Here is a 16,827-nt window from a genome sequence, read left to right on the forward strand (position 1 = left end):
TATATAAAGGTCTTTCTTCTACATATATGAGTGTCATTGAATTTGTTTCTCTAGTCAACTGGTCATGGGTATCCTATAAATGACAAAGCAGAACTTCTCCATCAGGCTTCCCAGGCTCTAGTCTCTAAAGGAGCAAATGGCTAGGTTCTTGCTCTCCTGGAGTAGTTGGTAGGTGCATACCAATACTCTTTTTATTAATTTTTAAGTAAAAATGTAAATATTGTATCACTGGGGCATCTTTATAAATACAGACTACAAATAGACTATGTAGAATTCATTGTACCTAAAAGGGAATTTTTTTAGATAAAATGCTTTATTTGCATAATGCAAAACACTTGTCTTCTATTTGTTAAATACTTTTGCACATATTTTATGGAGGTAAGATAATTTATTTAAACTTTAAAGTATCTCCTAGTGAAATATGTGTGATAGAAGCATGGTGTTCAAATCACTATTTCTATTTTCTAATAGTTAGAAACATTTAGTCAATGAATATTATTGTAAAATTTACAAGTAATTAAAATGGTAACTACAAGATGATAGATTTGTTGTAGAATGGCCTTTGACCAAAAGTATGTTTATGCAGAAATTGAATGAAAGATGGGCAGGAAAACACTTCGGTTTTTAGGCTATGCAAAATAATTTATAAATCCCAGCATACCAGTGAAAAACCACATTATAGCCATTTTCTCTGACTACTTATAAATGCTCAAATAAATGTGAAATAATATGGATAGCTGAAACAAGATTGTTTTAGAAAATAAATAGCTAGATTCACTCCTAAAAAAGCATTTAAAATAGCAGTAGTAATGATGATTGGCAAGAATATGCTTCCACTGAAAGTCTCCAAATGAATCTAAGTGCATCCAAAATAGGTCTCTTTGTTCCTTAGTCTTTCTTGCCCAGGAATCTCCCTAATTTTTCACTGGCTTCAAAGCAGAGAAGTGGTTTGACTTTCTTTCATTACCTTACAAACCTTGTCCCTGATAAATGTTCCCAAAGAGCCTTAGACTCTGAGGAACTTTAGATCTGTATATATTAATCACCAAGTGGATAGTTCATTTCCTATTTTTTTGTTCTTTTCCCCATCCCCAAATCCTGAGCTGACAGACGGACATCAGGAAGAATGCAGCAACCTTCTTTCTATGCAATCCACATAATACGAGTTTGAATTTCCGTCCTCAGGAAGTCCTCCTTGTCTTTGTGTTTGGAAGAGGCTTTAAATCTTTCTCGTTTCTCTTTTTGTCATTGTCACTATCTTTCGCAGTTTCTTTGGCAGCTTCCTCGCCATCCTGTTCAGGTTGTAAAAAGAAAAAACTCTTCCTTTGATACACAGCTTCTCACACAGCCCCTCGCTGGCTGCTTCTCACAGCGCCCTAACCTTTCCTGGATCCCTTTCCTTCGCCCTCTTCTCATTTCTCCTCAGTTTGAAAAACGTTTGGTTTTCATTCCAGATGTCTCCTTATATCGACACCAGTATTACTCAGTACACAACTCACATTGATCCGGCGACTGTTCGGAAAGCAGGGGTTTTCATTTTAAGTAGAAAACTAGGAATGTCCAAGGAAGGACACTTTATAGAACTAAATATTACACATCTTTCATCCCTCCTGGAAAAATGAACCAGAGCGCAATCTCTTTAGATCCTGATAGCTTATGAGGTGATGAGGCAACAAGTTTGCTTCCAATTTAGCAATCAATACATATATCGATGTTATTCTTCACAAAGTTTTAACACATTCACTAATTCCATTTTGGATTTCTCCTGTCCATTAATATGGTTTGCATGTTTCTTTATCCTTTCATATTTGCTTTTGAGTGACTGTCTCTTTGCTCCCTTACAGATGATTCTCTAAAACCTTCACAGCATTCACCAGGAATAGTCTTATTTTATGAGCTATTCTGTCAGTGAACTAAAAATGTACCCTGGGTATCGTTTCCAAGAATTATGCAGTATCTCAGGCGGGAGAGTGGGGCGGGGGGCTCGTGGGGGCCCTTTAGTGTCGACATCTCCAGTCAATCTTGACTTTTTAAGAATTTGAGGACTGTTCTACATTTTTCTCCCCTTCCATGAGAATCCATTTTTGGTGGCCTGACCCAGATATTCTTAAGACCCATGTCTATATATAACATGAAATTTAACACTCTTGGCATTTAACATAATTATCTTTGGGGAACCAAAGCAGTCCTGGTGGCACTGTGACTTAGGCATTGGCTGACTAACTACTACAAGGTTGGTTGTTCAAACCTACTAGTCGCTCCACAGGAGAGACATGAGGCTGCCAGTTCCCAGGAGATTTACAGTCTCAGGAACTCTTTACAGGGTCCCTCCGAATCAGAATTGACGGTGGTGGGTTTGGTTTGCTGTTTGGGGTACAATCTATTTCTTAGTTTCTAGAATCTCTGTGAGTATGTATATATATATATATATATATATATATATATATATATATGAGAGGGATGGGGGAAGACGGGACTACAACAACAGAAATTGTATCAAATCAAATGATGTGAAAATGTATTCCTTTGGAAGCATGTCCTCACTCTCCTTAATTGAGCCCCTACTTGCTTCTCAATTGTTCTCTGTTGTAGTCTGATAGCACACATCCTCACTGTTTTGTTTCTTCCCTATACTCATTTATAGTGTCATCTTATATTTAGGGCAGTGAAAGTTAACTTGCTCACTGTGACATTGCAATCAATTAATCACCTTAAGCTTTCCTTCCCACCTTCCTATTGGCTGGTTTGTAATTGAGCCTTGGGGCAAAAGCCATTTTCAACGTCAGTCTGTCAGCTTGTTCAGCAGTTCATTTATTAGTTTGATAAGATAACCTTTTCACAGTAACATCCAATCAAAAGCACTACATTTAACATACAGTAGGCTTATTCAGAAATTCATGTTTGGATTCTACTTGGGTCAGATCTTAATGAGCAGAGAATTGTTCCCTGGGAATGAGAAGTAGACACCCAGCATGTGGCTCTCTGACTATTAGACTGTGGGTCAACGTGTAGATAAAGACTAAAGCATGCTACAGTTGACAGCTAAGTGCCTAGAATACAAGAATATGATTTCCCTATTTTTACATTTTATTATGTAAGCCTACATTTGCTGAGTCATAAACATTTAGACTTTTATTATTAAAAAGCTATATTTTCAGCAATTAAGAAATCAAGAGATATTGCATAGGGAAAATTTGCTTCAAAACACCTCCCTAAAATGTTAAAGAGCAAAGATGTCATTCTAAGGTTCATCTGCCTCAAATCATTCCATTTTCAGTCACCTCATGTGCATGCAAAGGCTAGGCAATGTATAAACGCACAGCCATTGAGCCCATGCCTACTCCTGGCAACACTGCAGGACAGGGTCGAACCGTCCCTGTTGATTTTCAGAGACTGTTATTCTTCATAGGGGTAGAAAGGGCCATGTATAAGGATGATTGAAAAAGAATTGATGCATTTGAATTGTGGAGTTAGCAAAAATGGAGAATGTTTCATATACGGCCAAAAGAACAGATAAATCTGTCTTGAAATCAGTATAACCAGAACGCTCCTTAAAAGTAAGGATGAAAAGAGTCAGGCTCATCTACTTTGGTCAAGTTATCAGAAGAGACCAATCCCTGCCTAAGGACAGAAGAAACATGCTTGTAAAGTAGAGGGTCAGCCAAGTAGAGGAAGACCATCAGTGAGGTAGATTGACACAGTGGCAGCCCCACTAGACCTAAACATGACAATTGTGCGGATGGCTCAGGACTGAACGTTCTTTCGTTCTGTTCTACGCAAACGTTGAAACCAGCTTGATGGCATTTCTCAACATAGTTTTACTTTGAAAATTTCTTCTACTTCTATTTGTCTTTTCTTATTGTTTAATATCTAATAAAGGATGATTCTGATTTATTTCCCTTTGTAACCAAGAAGAAACAACTTGCTTTCTTTATTAAAACAAGGTGACATAAACATATACAACCATCTTTAACATGCTGCATTGGAGCTGGAGAGGGCTGGTCTACGTATACCAGGGGAAGCAAAGCTGAGTTAGAATGCAAGGTTCTCACTAGGTTAAAATCATGGCAAAATACAACGGGGAAAAGCACAACAAAGATTTCTGTCTAAAACTTAGGCTTCCCACTCTTACTGAAAAGGTGGCTTCCTTGTTTTGACACACTTAGAATTTAATTGCAAAAATGTTTTTTCATGTTGTTCCTTTTGCAATCATTTCATATTCTAAAACCCAGTACCCAGTTTCTTTATTCAAGAGACCATCTGACTCAAGCACTCCTAGTTATGATTAATAATATGGAATTTGAATATTTCTATAGTTCAGTCGATTATATACTCCTAAGAGAAGATGATTAGAATGAAATTAAAATATTATGTTAAATTCATTGAGTACTTATGATGCACCAAGCTTTTTTCCTAAAGCATTCCAATGGTATCAATTATTTTATTCAATCCTCCAAGCTGTTGAGGAAGGAGACATGTGACATTTAATGCAGCTGTGGGTCCCAGAACATTCTGGAATCGAATCTAATCTCAGATCTCCTATTTTTCGTGTACTTCAGAGATGCTATAAAATAGTTTTTCCCATATATAAGCATGGAAAACATGCATCAGAGCAACAAAGAAAACTTTCTCAAGAACAGATTGTTGGGTTCTCTCAGTTAGTTGTCCTTGAGTCCATTCTAATTCATGGGAAAACCCTGGGTGTCAGAATGAGACTGTGCCCCAAAGGGGTTTCAATGTCTTATGTTTCCGAATCAGAAGGCCAGACCTCTCTACAGTATCACGGCTGGGTGGGCTCAAACTGACATGCGATTGATTTAACTGTGTAGTCCTCAAACGTTTGCACCACTGAGCGACTCTCCCACAGAGTTATTCAATCAACGGATGTGGGATGTGGCCAGAGAAATAGGAGCTCTATCAAATTCTCAGGTGATATTAATACTGATGTTTCAAAAGCAGAATTTCAGAACCACTGGATTAAACAATACTACTGAGATCCGTTCAGTTTATCCAGTTGGGTTTTAATGCAGTTTAATCTATTTCCTTTGTATCTGGGCAAATTGTTTATACGGCCACTGGCAAAATGAAGCAAATGATTACATTAATGTGTTTCTTTAGATACTTGTGATATTGTCTGTAGGTTAAATAGTGCAATAAAAGCTGGATTAACAATTAATGTTGTTTGGATTTAATTTGCCCCCTAAAAATATAAATTGTAAATCCTAACCCTTATGCCTATGGTTATAATCCCATTTAGGAATGAATTGTCTTTTTTATGTTAATGATGTCAGTGTTAGGTGTATCTTGAATCTTTTATACCTTGCTTGTTTAAGCAAGCAAGAGAAGCAGACAAGGAAAGAGAGATTTCAAATCACAAAAGATTACCCAAGAGCAGATGCTAAAAGAGACAAGGGCCTTTCTCCAGAGCCAGTATAGAAAGCTTTCTCCTGAAACCTTCACCCTGAATTTGAAATTCCTCCTTCCAAATTGTGAGAAAACCACCATCTGTTTGTTAAACCATTTATTAGTGGCATTTCTGTGATAACAGTGCCACATGCGAGACACATACCCTGACTTTTTTAGTCTATTGTTTTATTCTAATGAAAAGATCAGAAAAAGGACAAAAGGTTGAAGCGGTATGGGGATAGCGTTTCATCTCTTCTTCATTTCTCATTTTCTTTCATTTAAAAATGTACACTATTCTCTTTTATTAAGAAAAATATTTTGAACAAATGTATCAGTTATTTAATGGAAGATGAGATAAAGATGGAAAATAGCAAACAATTGCTACTCAGATCTTTTATGCTTCATTGAATATAGTCAGGTTGCTATAAAGTGTCCTGTGTATTTTGAAAACTTCTTTGTGTTCAGAATTGTGCAATGGAAAACACAATTTATGAAAAAGAAGATAAAACACATAAACAGTCACACCTTTGGAACATGCAAATGAAAATCTAATAAAATATTTACATGTGTAAAGAAATACAAAATTTAATGCCAATTCACCTTGCATGAGAAACACTGGTGCTGGAAGTAGTTCGAGAGGGGATTTGTGAATGACTGTGAAAAGCTCAAGGACTGGTTATCTGAAGTTGGCCGTACAGTCCACTTGCACGTGTGCACGGGCATGCTCACTGGAAATGCCTTTACACTGACCCAAAATAGCACAGGTACAAGACACTCTCGGTCATAAATCATAAAGATGTTAATGCTTACCATTATACTACTCATGAGTATTCCAGGGCAATCAAAAGGACTCTTTGAATAAGAGTTTCTGTTATTATGCTGGAAGTGTTTATTCTCAAATTTTTCATATGTACCCTGCTTTGGGCCTAGCATATATAGCTCTGGAAAGTGTAGCCTAGTTTAAAATCACTAATTAGCCACTATTAGCTTGCAAAGGAGCCACTTCTGCAATGTTTGGCAAATTAATGTCTTCATATATTGATATTAGAGTCTCTGAATCATGTAAATGACTCATATGTTCAACTGCTGTTGAAAATTCACATTTTGAAAATGCTTTCCAAATTTTTTGATCTTCAATAAATATGTTCATCAAATAACTTCTTGCTTTTTCTATTTCCTTAGACCTTGTTTTTACTAATTTTATAACACATAAAATTGGTCCATCTATAGCCATTGCTTTATTTTGTGCTTTGTCCCTGATGTTCCCCAACATGGATGTCTTTATATTTATAAAAGGAGATATGAAAGGTTGTATAGTTTATTCCAAACATTTTACTATTTAAAGTTGCCCTTCTATTCAAACTTCTTGGCGTGATGTTTTGAGAACTGGATCAGGAGGATTAAATATGCTTAGAATTTTGAATTCCAAAATGTAAGAGACTAACAAAACAAATGTCATTGCATAACTCAAGGGATAAACAAGCCTGAGCTAGCTGATAGATGACTGAGGTGTGTGCATATGTATATTCTGTGTATCCCATCACAGCTTGGTTCAAAGGAATGTAGTTATTTATGTACACTTAATATTTCACCCAGATAAAATTGTGTATAATAAAGCACAACATTTGAATTATATTCAAAAGTTTCATTGATATGTCAAATACACTGGTTGATATTTTTCCCAAAATAAACATTATATACAGAACTGACTGAACATATGAGGATAAAATATAAAAGCATGGAATTGTTCCTTGTACAGAATAAATATTGGAGTCAGTCCTCAAGTTGCTTGTATCAGGAAATATCTGAACATAAGAAACTGTTATCTTACAGTTTTTTACTTATTATGTTGTGTTATACATTATGAAGTATATTTATTCATAATATTTATTTATTATTATACATTATGAAGTCTTCTGATTAACTTTCAGATAATTCTTTTTTCAAATAAATGCTTCAAATCTAAAGATTTTTATTTTGTTGCTCATTTCTTTTTGAAGTATTTCCTAATGCTTACTACAGAACGGTTTATATATTGGATCATCATCATCTATGAGCATGTAGTAAAGGAATTTTACTGGAAAAGGTTTGACAAACATATCTGCTAAGATTGTTTTTGTAGGTCATGAAAACAGAAACAAATCTTGAAATTTCATGATAGAATTTTGTAAAATCAACAACATGATAAAATTTGGTAAGACCAATGATAATGCAAATATCATTTTTCAACAATATAAATGGTGACTATACTCAGGGGCCTTTCCAGAATCAATACACAGGAATCAAATGGAATACATTTGTACATTTGTACATTAGTACAAAATTAGTACATAGAGAGATTATGAAGAAGTTCAAGATCATAGTCAGAACATAGCTAGTAAGTGAATGCAAAACAAACCATCGAATGTTCATATGCACATCCTTCTTGAGTTGAAGTATTTTAAAATAGGTCCATGAGATCCGAAAAGCCACCTTGAGCATGTCATACCTGAATTAGAGACCATCTCAAAAATAGATTTAATGCATGAACACTAGTATTTGAAGACCATTGCAGAAAGCGTAGAACAGAAACTTTCGAAAGCAACTGAAGAACACAAAGTATTAGAATGACAGTTCAAAGACTTGGAGTTAGCAAGCAAAGGTAAGAGCAAGCTTAGCATTTTTAAAGGTGAAAGAACTAAAGACGGAAATCCAAGCTTTGAGTTACAAATTTAGAGGATTCTGTCGGCAAAACATTCAAGTATGTGGGGAGCATCAAAAGAACATGGTAAGAAAATATAAGAGTCGCTATATCAAAAGATTGGATCATTATACAACTATATCAGGAGGTAATCAAGAATCTATAGTGTTGAAGGACAAAGTCTAAGCTACAATAAAAGCCTTGACATAAAACAAAGGTTCAGGAATTGACTAAGTAACAATTGAAGTGTTTCAATAAATGGACCCAATGGTAGACCTGGGAAATTGACTGGAAAGGATTGACATTCGCACTGATTCCAAACAAAGGTGGCCCCTTTTTTCGAGATAATTTGGAGCCAGAAGAATGGTTTTACACTCCTGGTGGGGCTATAGACCCATGCGACCAGCAGGGCAATCAGCATGACACTTCCTTAAGTAATTGCCAGTCCAACTGCCTTATGATCCAGCATTGTCTCTACTGGGCACAGGCCCTAAAGAAATGAAGAACATAATACTAACAGACAAATGTGTGCCTGTATTGATTGCAGTGATTTCCACAATAGTAAATACATGGGAACAGCCCAAACCCCCAATTATAAAGGAAACAAGCTCTGGTCCAGCCACACTATGAAATTTTCTGCATTAATAAAACACAATGATGACCCTTTTAAACACCGCAAGACATGGACAAAATTAGTGGACCTTTGTGCTTAGCAAACTCAGTTAATCTTCCAAAAATAAATATTTAATAGCACCATTGTTATAAGGAAAAACAAAGAAGACGAAATTTAGTACATACATCAAACGACAAGACCTTAATGACTATGGTGAGGCCAAGAACTGGGGTAGGAACAGAGAGAGAGGAAAAATGGACAGTCTAACAGGAAAAAATAAAATAAAAATATCTTCATGGAAAAACAACAACAACAAAACCACACCAGATTCTGTAGCCCCCAAATCTAAATATTGGGCTGAGTGGCTCCAAAAGAAGGAAAAGTGAAACTGAAGCGACCTGGAGTCTGTAGTGAAAAACACGTTTATTACCAACATTCAGGGGAAAAGGGTGACCACTCCCAGAATGCAGATGTTTTCAGTGATATCATATGCAAGTAAAATTTTGCTAAAGATAATTTTGAAATGGTTGCAACAGTAAATAAACTGTAAACTCCCAGAGATTCTAACCCGATTCAGAGACTGAAGTGGAATTAAGGATATCATTGCTGACATAGGTTGGCTCTTGTCTGAAAGATGAGAATTCTAGAAGGATTTTCATTTGTATTTTATTTCCTATTCAAAAGCATTTGACTGTGTTGACCATAACAAAATATGGACGGCATTGTGAAGAACTGGAATTCCAGAGCACTTACTAGTGTTCATGAAGAAACTGTATAGGCCCAGGGGCAGTCATCAAATAGCAAATAGTACAAGGGGAGGCAGAGCGATTTAAACAACAAAATTTTGTGTTAGGCATATTTCCTATCACCACAATTATTCAATCTGTCTGCTTAGCCAATGTTTACTATGTGAAGAATACAGCATCAGTATTGGAGCATGTTCATTAATAGCCCAGAGATGAAGGTGGCACAACCCTACTTAAAAACCAGAGCTTTTAGTTTGGGTTACACTTAAATACTGTATAAAGAAAAATAAACTCCCCTAACTGACAACAAACAGCATCATGGTAAATAGAGAAAAGATAGAAGTTGTCAGACATTTCATTTCAATTGGATCTACAATGACAGCCCTCAGAAGCAGCAATCAGAAATGAAGGACATGTTGCATCATGCAAATATGCTGACAAATACCTCTTTAAAGTGATAAAGAGCAAAGACGTCCCTTTGAGTTCTAGGGCACACCTGACCTAGATATGACATTTTCAATCACCTCATCGCAGCCCAGTCTAACACAAGGCCACAGGTAGGATGCTAGCCGGGGCCCTCTTCAGTCTCACCTAGCTGCAGGTGATGTCGTCAAGATGTGACATGAGAAATGAGATCACAGGCCCGTGGGTTCGGAGTCACATGAAGCCAGGGTTGGGGGAAACATGGCGGGAGCTCATAGCTCTCTAGGAATCTAGTGAAGAGGAAGAGGAAAGGGCAAGGGGAGGGATGTTCTCACCGACTCTCTTTTAGGACAGGTGACATATTCAATGACTCATCACCAGGCTACCACCTGATTGACAGGTTAGACTGCACACCTACACTTTGACACAAATTCAAGTTGACATAAAGCCTACCTGTCACACTTAGTAAAATGGAGGAAAGGTAAAAGAAAAAGAGAGAAAGATCCTTATAGAAATCGAGTGACAGAGTGGCTGCAACAATGGGTTTAAAAACAGCAAGGATGGTGAGGGCAGGGCAAGACTGTGCAGCACTGTGTATTTTTGTACATTGGGTTGCAATTGTCGGAACTGAGTTACCGTAATCACACTGTTATAGTAATAACGTGCCTTCCATGTTCATGGTCCCATGAGTGATTAGCGTTGACAGGTACTTTACCCACTACTGCCCTTGAGTTGATTTTGATTCATAGGAACACTATGGGACAGAGTAGAATGGTTGTAGAGAGTTTTCAAGACAGTAACGCTTTATGGGAACTCAAAACTCACTCCCATCACATCAATTCTAACTCGTAGCAGCCCTATAGGACAGGATCAAAGCGCCCTGTTGGTTTCTCAAGTGTAAGCTTTCACAGGAGCAGAAAAGCCTCATTTCTTTCTTGGTCCACCTCTGTGGGTTCAACCTGATGACCCTGTGGTCAACAGAACTAGGAGTTCAGCACCCATGGCTACATCAGGGTAGGTCCATGTGGCTTCTCCTCAGGGATGCCTTGCAGGAAGTGAGCCTTGCCAGCTGAAGCAGGGAACTGACTAAGGCAGCTGCAGCCTGGTCTGACCATCAGAAAGCAAGAGACCCAAGAAGTAGAAAGGCGAGGCTCTCTGCTCTTCAATTAATACCACATGTGTTTATCGGCCAGGCTGGCACAATAAACCTTAATTATCTCAACTATGTACTTCTGAAACAAACATTACAATAGTTCATTTAGCAGATGTGAAGCTGATAGACAGGTGAAGCACTCCTTTCATTCACAAAACTGTCCAGAGGTACAGATCTTATAAGTCACCTATCTGTGCTTTCTTCTTCGTTAAATATAGTTTCCTTTCTTACTTTAGATTTTACTCTCAGGTTGAAATAATAAATTTTCTAGAATGGTGGGGTGGGGTGGGGTGGGGGAATCATTTTTCAAGTCCTCTGTCAACTCTTCAGAGTGAGCTTAATTTGAAATCCATTCTGTTTTCAAGAACTTCTCCCTGATCCACCCATGCTTAGTTGACAAGGAAAGGCAGTTCTTTACACTGATGTGCAATGTGCAGGAAAGCTATTTCTGGTAAAAAAAAAAGGGGGAACAAACCAACAGCACTGGAGCAGGTAAGCATAACTGAAAACACATTCGTGTGGGTTTTCAAAAGTCTCTGTGTCTCTTTATTTATTTTTTTAATAAAAAATCACTTCCTCCAGTAAGATCTTCTTGCTCTAGTAAGTGGACACATTTCTCATGAATTTTCATTCACTACCAAACTAAATAAGCTCCTGACTTTGGAATCACAGAGATAGAGGCTTTGATTAAAGTTTTCTCTGTCTGCAAGGATGTAGCTAGTTAAGCAATTGGAGAATTTTATTTGTAAAACAGAAACGCACTCCAAGATTAATATAAAGATCTACTCAGATAATATATAAAATAAATATCAGTGTATTGATTGATTGTTGTTGTTGTTGTTAGGTGCCACCAAGCTAGTTCCTACCCATAGCGACCCTATGCACTACACACCAAAGCATTGCCCGGGACCGTGCCATTCTCACAAGCATTCCTATGCCTGAGACCATTGTAGACGCCTTGGTGTCAATCCATTCATTGAGGGCTTCTTCTTTCCACTATCCCTCCACTTTACCAACCATGATGTCCTTCTCCAGGGATTGATGTCTTCTGAACTAGGTTCAAGTATGTAAGATGAAGTCTTGCCATCCTTGCCTTTAAAGAGCGCTCTGCAGGTATCTCTTCAAAGAGAGATCTGTTTTTGCTTTTAGCAGCCCATGGTACTTTTGCTTTTAAAGATCATAGCTATTATCATTATTTGACTGGAATGTGCCATTTGTATTAGAGCTTAAATTCTGAGCACACTGTTTGCAGAAGGTTATAAATGACAGTGAAAGCCCAAAGTTCATTGGAAAAGTGCCCCAAAGTGGGTTAAGCTTCTACTGAATTTCTTCTGACCATTGACCAAGATGTAGAGTCTTGTACTGAGACAGAATGCATGAGAAAGTTGATTTCCAACCAGCCCAGGGTGGAAGAGTCTTTTAGGCTCTTACCTGGATGTGAGTGGGTTCTTGATGGAGCACTTTATACTATTGGGGTAGAATAATCATGGTCATCCCCTGGTTGTCTTGGTCTGAGGCTGCAGACCTATTTTGTAAACGCCTCTGTCAAATGTAAATATGTGACCCAATCATGGTCCTGTCCCCAATTCTGTTGTCTTACCTGTATCAGTGATATATTGATCTGTACCAAGCACGCTTTTGCTATAATTTTCTTTGTGTCCATCCTTGGTTACCAATATGACCTCTTGCTAATAGTCTCGCTCATCTGAATATTATATCTTAGTCTTTGTCTAGTCTTTGTTTGGTTTAGCATTTAATAAATGTTCTCCTTATATTATTGTGTTAGCCTGGGTAGACTAGAGAAACAAATGCATGGGCACACATATGTGCATAAGGAAGAGGTTTATATATAAGAGCAATTGTACATTAAGAAAACATCCCAACCCAGTCCAGTCCAAGGCTATAAGTCCAAGGCCCATATGCCCAATACCAATCTGTAAAGTCCTCTTCAGACTCATGAAACACATACAATGATGCCGACTGCAGGACGATCACTAGCCAGTGGGTAGAAAGTCTTTGCATCCAATGGGGTTGTAAGTATCTCAGCACTGACAGGAGTCTCTCTGTGGCTTCTCAGGCTTCAGAGGTCTGGTCTCATCCATGTGGCTTGTCTGGCTCAGGGCACTAGGGTAGTTCTGTGTGCGTGTTTTTTGTTGTTGTTTTGTTTTGTTTTTAAATCATTTTATCTGATCCCACCACATTAAGGCAAAACACTAAAGGTATGAAACAGAACAGCAAGGGGAACAGAGCAACTAAGTCCCCAAGGAATACCAAAAATAGACTTTGGGGCCAGGGCTTGGCAGCCCATCAGACCCAACCAGAAAATGCTCCCAAAGGCCAACAATTAGTCCTTGACCTAACTAGAAGCTTTTCTTTTGTTGTTGTGGTGTGGTGTGGTTTTGTTTTGTTTTGTTTTCATTGGCTTTTTGTTGTTGTTTTGTTTTCTTTTGTTGCTTTGTTTTGCTCTGTCTTGTTTTTGTGCATTATTTCCGCAGTTCTGTCTAAATAAGATAGGCTGGATGAACAATCTGGAAGAGAAAACAACAGCACCAACAGTTCCAGGGGGGCATGGGAGAAGGGGCGGTGGGGGGAAAGGTTGTGTTGTTAACAAACCCAGAGACAAGGGAACAACAAGTGATCCGAATCAGTGGTGAGGAGGGTGTAGGAGGCCTGGTAGGGCGTGACCAAGGGGTAACTGAGAGGAATTACTGAAACCCTAATGAAAGCTGAACATGATAGTGGGACAAGAGGAAAATCAAAGGAAATAGAGGAAAGAACTAGGCAGCAAAGGGCATTTATAGAAGTCTAAATAAAGGCATATGCATATGTAACTATATTTATATATGAGGTTCCATGTGTTTTGTCAGCTGCAATGTCTCCCAGAGATTCAGCCTTGTCAGTAGAGCATCTCCAAGGGAATGACAGAGAAGAGTCTCCCGCCTCCAAGGAGGAAGTACCGATTTCCCAGAATTCTCAGGTGAAGGCCATGCCCACACAGAAGCCTCATTGGCTATGATCTGATTGACAAGCTAGACGCCACCCCTACACACTTAATCCTCAAATTGACCAACGATTATATATCGACCACAATTATATTGAGATTTTGGATCTATATTTTACCTAAAACACATTGTATCTATTGGTTAAGTATGCGAGCTTGAGACCATGACTGCATGTATTTGTGTCAGATTGTTAACTAACTGAATATCTTCTAGTAAATCTGTAAACTTATGGGCAACATTTTTTCTCTCAGCTATGAAACATTAGGTCTAACAATAGAGAATAAAAATATGAGTACTGAATTTTATGGACTGTAGGAGTGACTAGAGGAACTCTTGCGATGTGGTGAGTTACATACTGGGCTGGGACATCAGCAGTTTGAAACACTGGCCCCTCTGATGGGAAAAAAAGAGGCTATCTATGTCAGGGAAGATTTATAATCTCAGAAGCCCACAGGGGTGGTTCTACTCTGTGCTACAGTTGGAATTGCCTTGATTCCGTGAGTCTGGTTTTGGAAAAGATTAATAGAAATAAAGAAACTATTTAAAATTGTATTTGTCATTATTATTTCCTCCACCTACTCACCATGATCATTCTTTTAGTAGCTTTATGCTGCCTATTCAATGGCACAAAGGACAAAGAAAATCAGGTACAAAGTAAGCTATTTTACCAGAGACTAAATTTAAAGAGAATTGAATAGAAAGAACCAATCTTCAACTGGTTTTCAGGTTATTTCTTCTATTTTGTAGTTTAATCCCAATCTTATTTTGTGACAGAGCATGTGATTTTTTTAAAGTCCTATAAATAAAGCCTGGAGTTCTTCTATGCAAAATCTTGACTATGTAATTTATAAATGCATTACATGCCTCACTGACCAAATATACTTCATACAAACAATCATATTGAAGCACCTGGGGACTTCTAAAAAAAGGGAAATCGGAGCATAAAGGGATACTGAAAACTGCATAGTGAAACTGTGGGTGCATAAAGCTACACTTTCAGATAGGAAGGCAGCTTTATGTCTGCAGTTAAAACTTAATCTACCATTATAACTCAAACCCAAGGTCTAATAGGAGAGAGGAGGAACTGTGTTCTGAGGGCGAGACTTTTTATTCATACACAAATAGCAGACGGGAAATACAATGCAATTATATAGAGAATTCCAGGCACAATAAATAAATGCACTCTTGTTAAATTTGCCTCAATGTGAAAGCAATATTTTAACACTCTACTCTCAGCTTTTCAAATTGAGTTTCTTTACTTGTAGTGCATTTTGTAAGCAAACAACTGCAATAAAAAGCAAGGAAGACACAGAAAGAAAGAAAGAAAGAAAATTTTCACTTGCCTAGCAGTTACTACAAGTATTTACCTTATTTGGAAGATTCAAGTCAAGGATCATGCAACTTATTGCCATCTGAATGTGTCCTCACAGTTGACAGCTCCTTAAGAAAAGAAATGGGAGAAAGAATGCATGATATAGAAAAATATAAAATCATAAAATAAAATAATACTAAGTAAATGCCTCCTTTCTGTTTGATTTTGGGTTTAATTTATAAACATGTTTCAAATGATGATCTTAATAAAAGTCAGCCATAAAATTAACATATTGAGATTTAGACATAGTTATTTTCTTTTAAAACATCTGTAATGGTAATGATATTAAAAGTAGCAGATACCTGATACCTGATCTCATTGACACCTCATGATCACACAGGCTGGCGTGCTTCTTCCTTGTGGACTTTGTTGCTTCTCAGCTAGATGACCGCTTGTTTATCTTCAAGCCTTTAAGACAAGTATCTTAAACATTATATCTTTTGTTAGCTAGGCACTATCAGCTTTCTTCACCACATTTGCTTATGCACCTATTTTGTCTTCAGCGATAGTGTTGGGAAGGTGAGCATCACAGAATGCCAGGTTAAAACAGTGTTCTTGCATTGAGGGAGTACTTGAGTAAAGGCCCAATGTCCATCTGCTACCTTAATATTTAACATATAAATATATGTACCTAGATCTGTTTCCCTACCGTTATATAAAAATATATTTACATATGTACATGCCTGTATTAAGACCTCTATAAAGGTCCTTTGCCTCCTAGTTCTTTCTTCTATTTCCTTTTACTTTCTTCTTGTCCATCATGTTTGGCCTTCATTCACATTTCAGTAATTGCTCTAGGCTACATTGTCTTGATCAAGCCCCAGCAGGCATCCTATGCCGCTGTTCCCCTTTCCCTGGGTTTGTTGACCTCCCCCTTCCTTTCCCCACCTCCCCTTCTCAATGTCCCCCCACCCGAAACCATTGGTCCATTGCTTTCTCCTCTGGATATTTTATCCTGCCTATCTTATCTAGGTAGAAATGCAGAGACAACGCTAAGCACAAAAACTTGACCAAGCAAAACAAAACAACAAAAGAAAACAAACAATAACAACAACAACAAACAACCCCCCCAAAAGAAATGCCTTTAAGTAGTTCCAGGTTTGTTTGTTGACTTTTAGGGGTGCTTTCTGGTCTAGTCTAATGGGTGCCATGCCCTGGGCCCAAGGTCTGTTTTTGGTATTCCCCTGGGGACTTCCTTGCTTTGTTCCCCTTGCTGCTCTGTTGCCAGCCCTTAGTGTTTTACCCGAATGTGGGGTTGGTGTCTTCTGTCTTGACCCCCATAGTGCTATGGGTCAGTGAGGGACTTCATTTCTTGTAGTGGGGCTGGCCCTATGGTCCTCTCTGTGCTTTGGCTGCTCTGAGCCAGGATATGTCCCACTCTCTCTCCTTCCCTCTCATTTGTTCCTGTGATCAGAGGTGCCCCTCTCCCTGA

The sequence above is a fragment of the Echinops telfairi genome, unplaced genomic scaffold, assembly GCF_000313985.2.
Source record: "Echinops telfairi isolate 266 unplaced genomic scaffold, ASM31398v2 ScPeMD7_1;HRSCAF=3_0, whole genome shotgun sequence".
In the NCBI taxonomy this organism is placed as follows: Eukaryota; Metazoa; Chordata; class Mammalia; order Afrosoricida; family Tenrecidae; genus Echinops; species Echinops telfairi.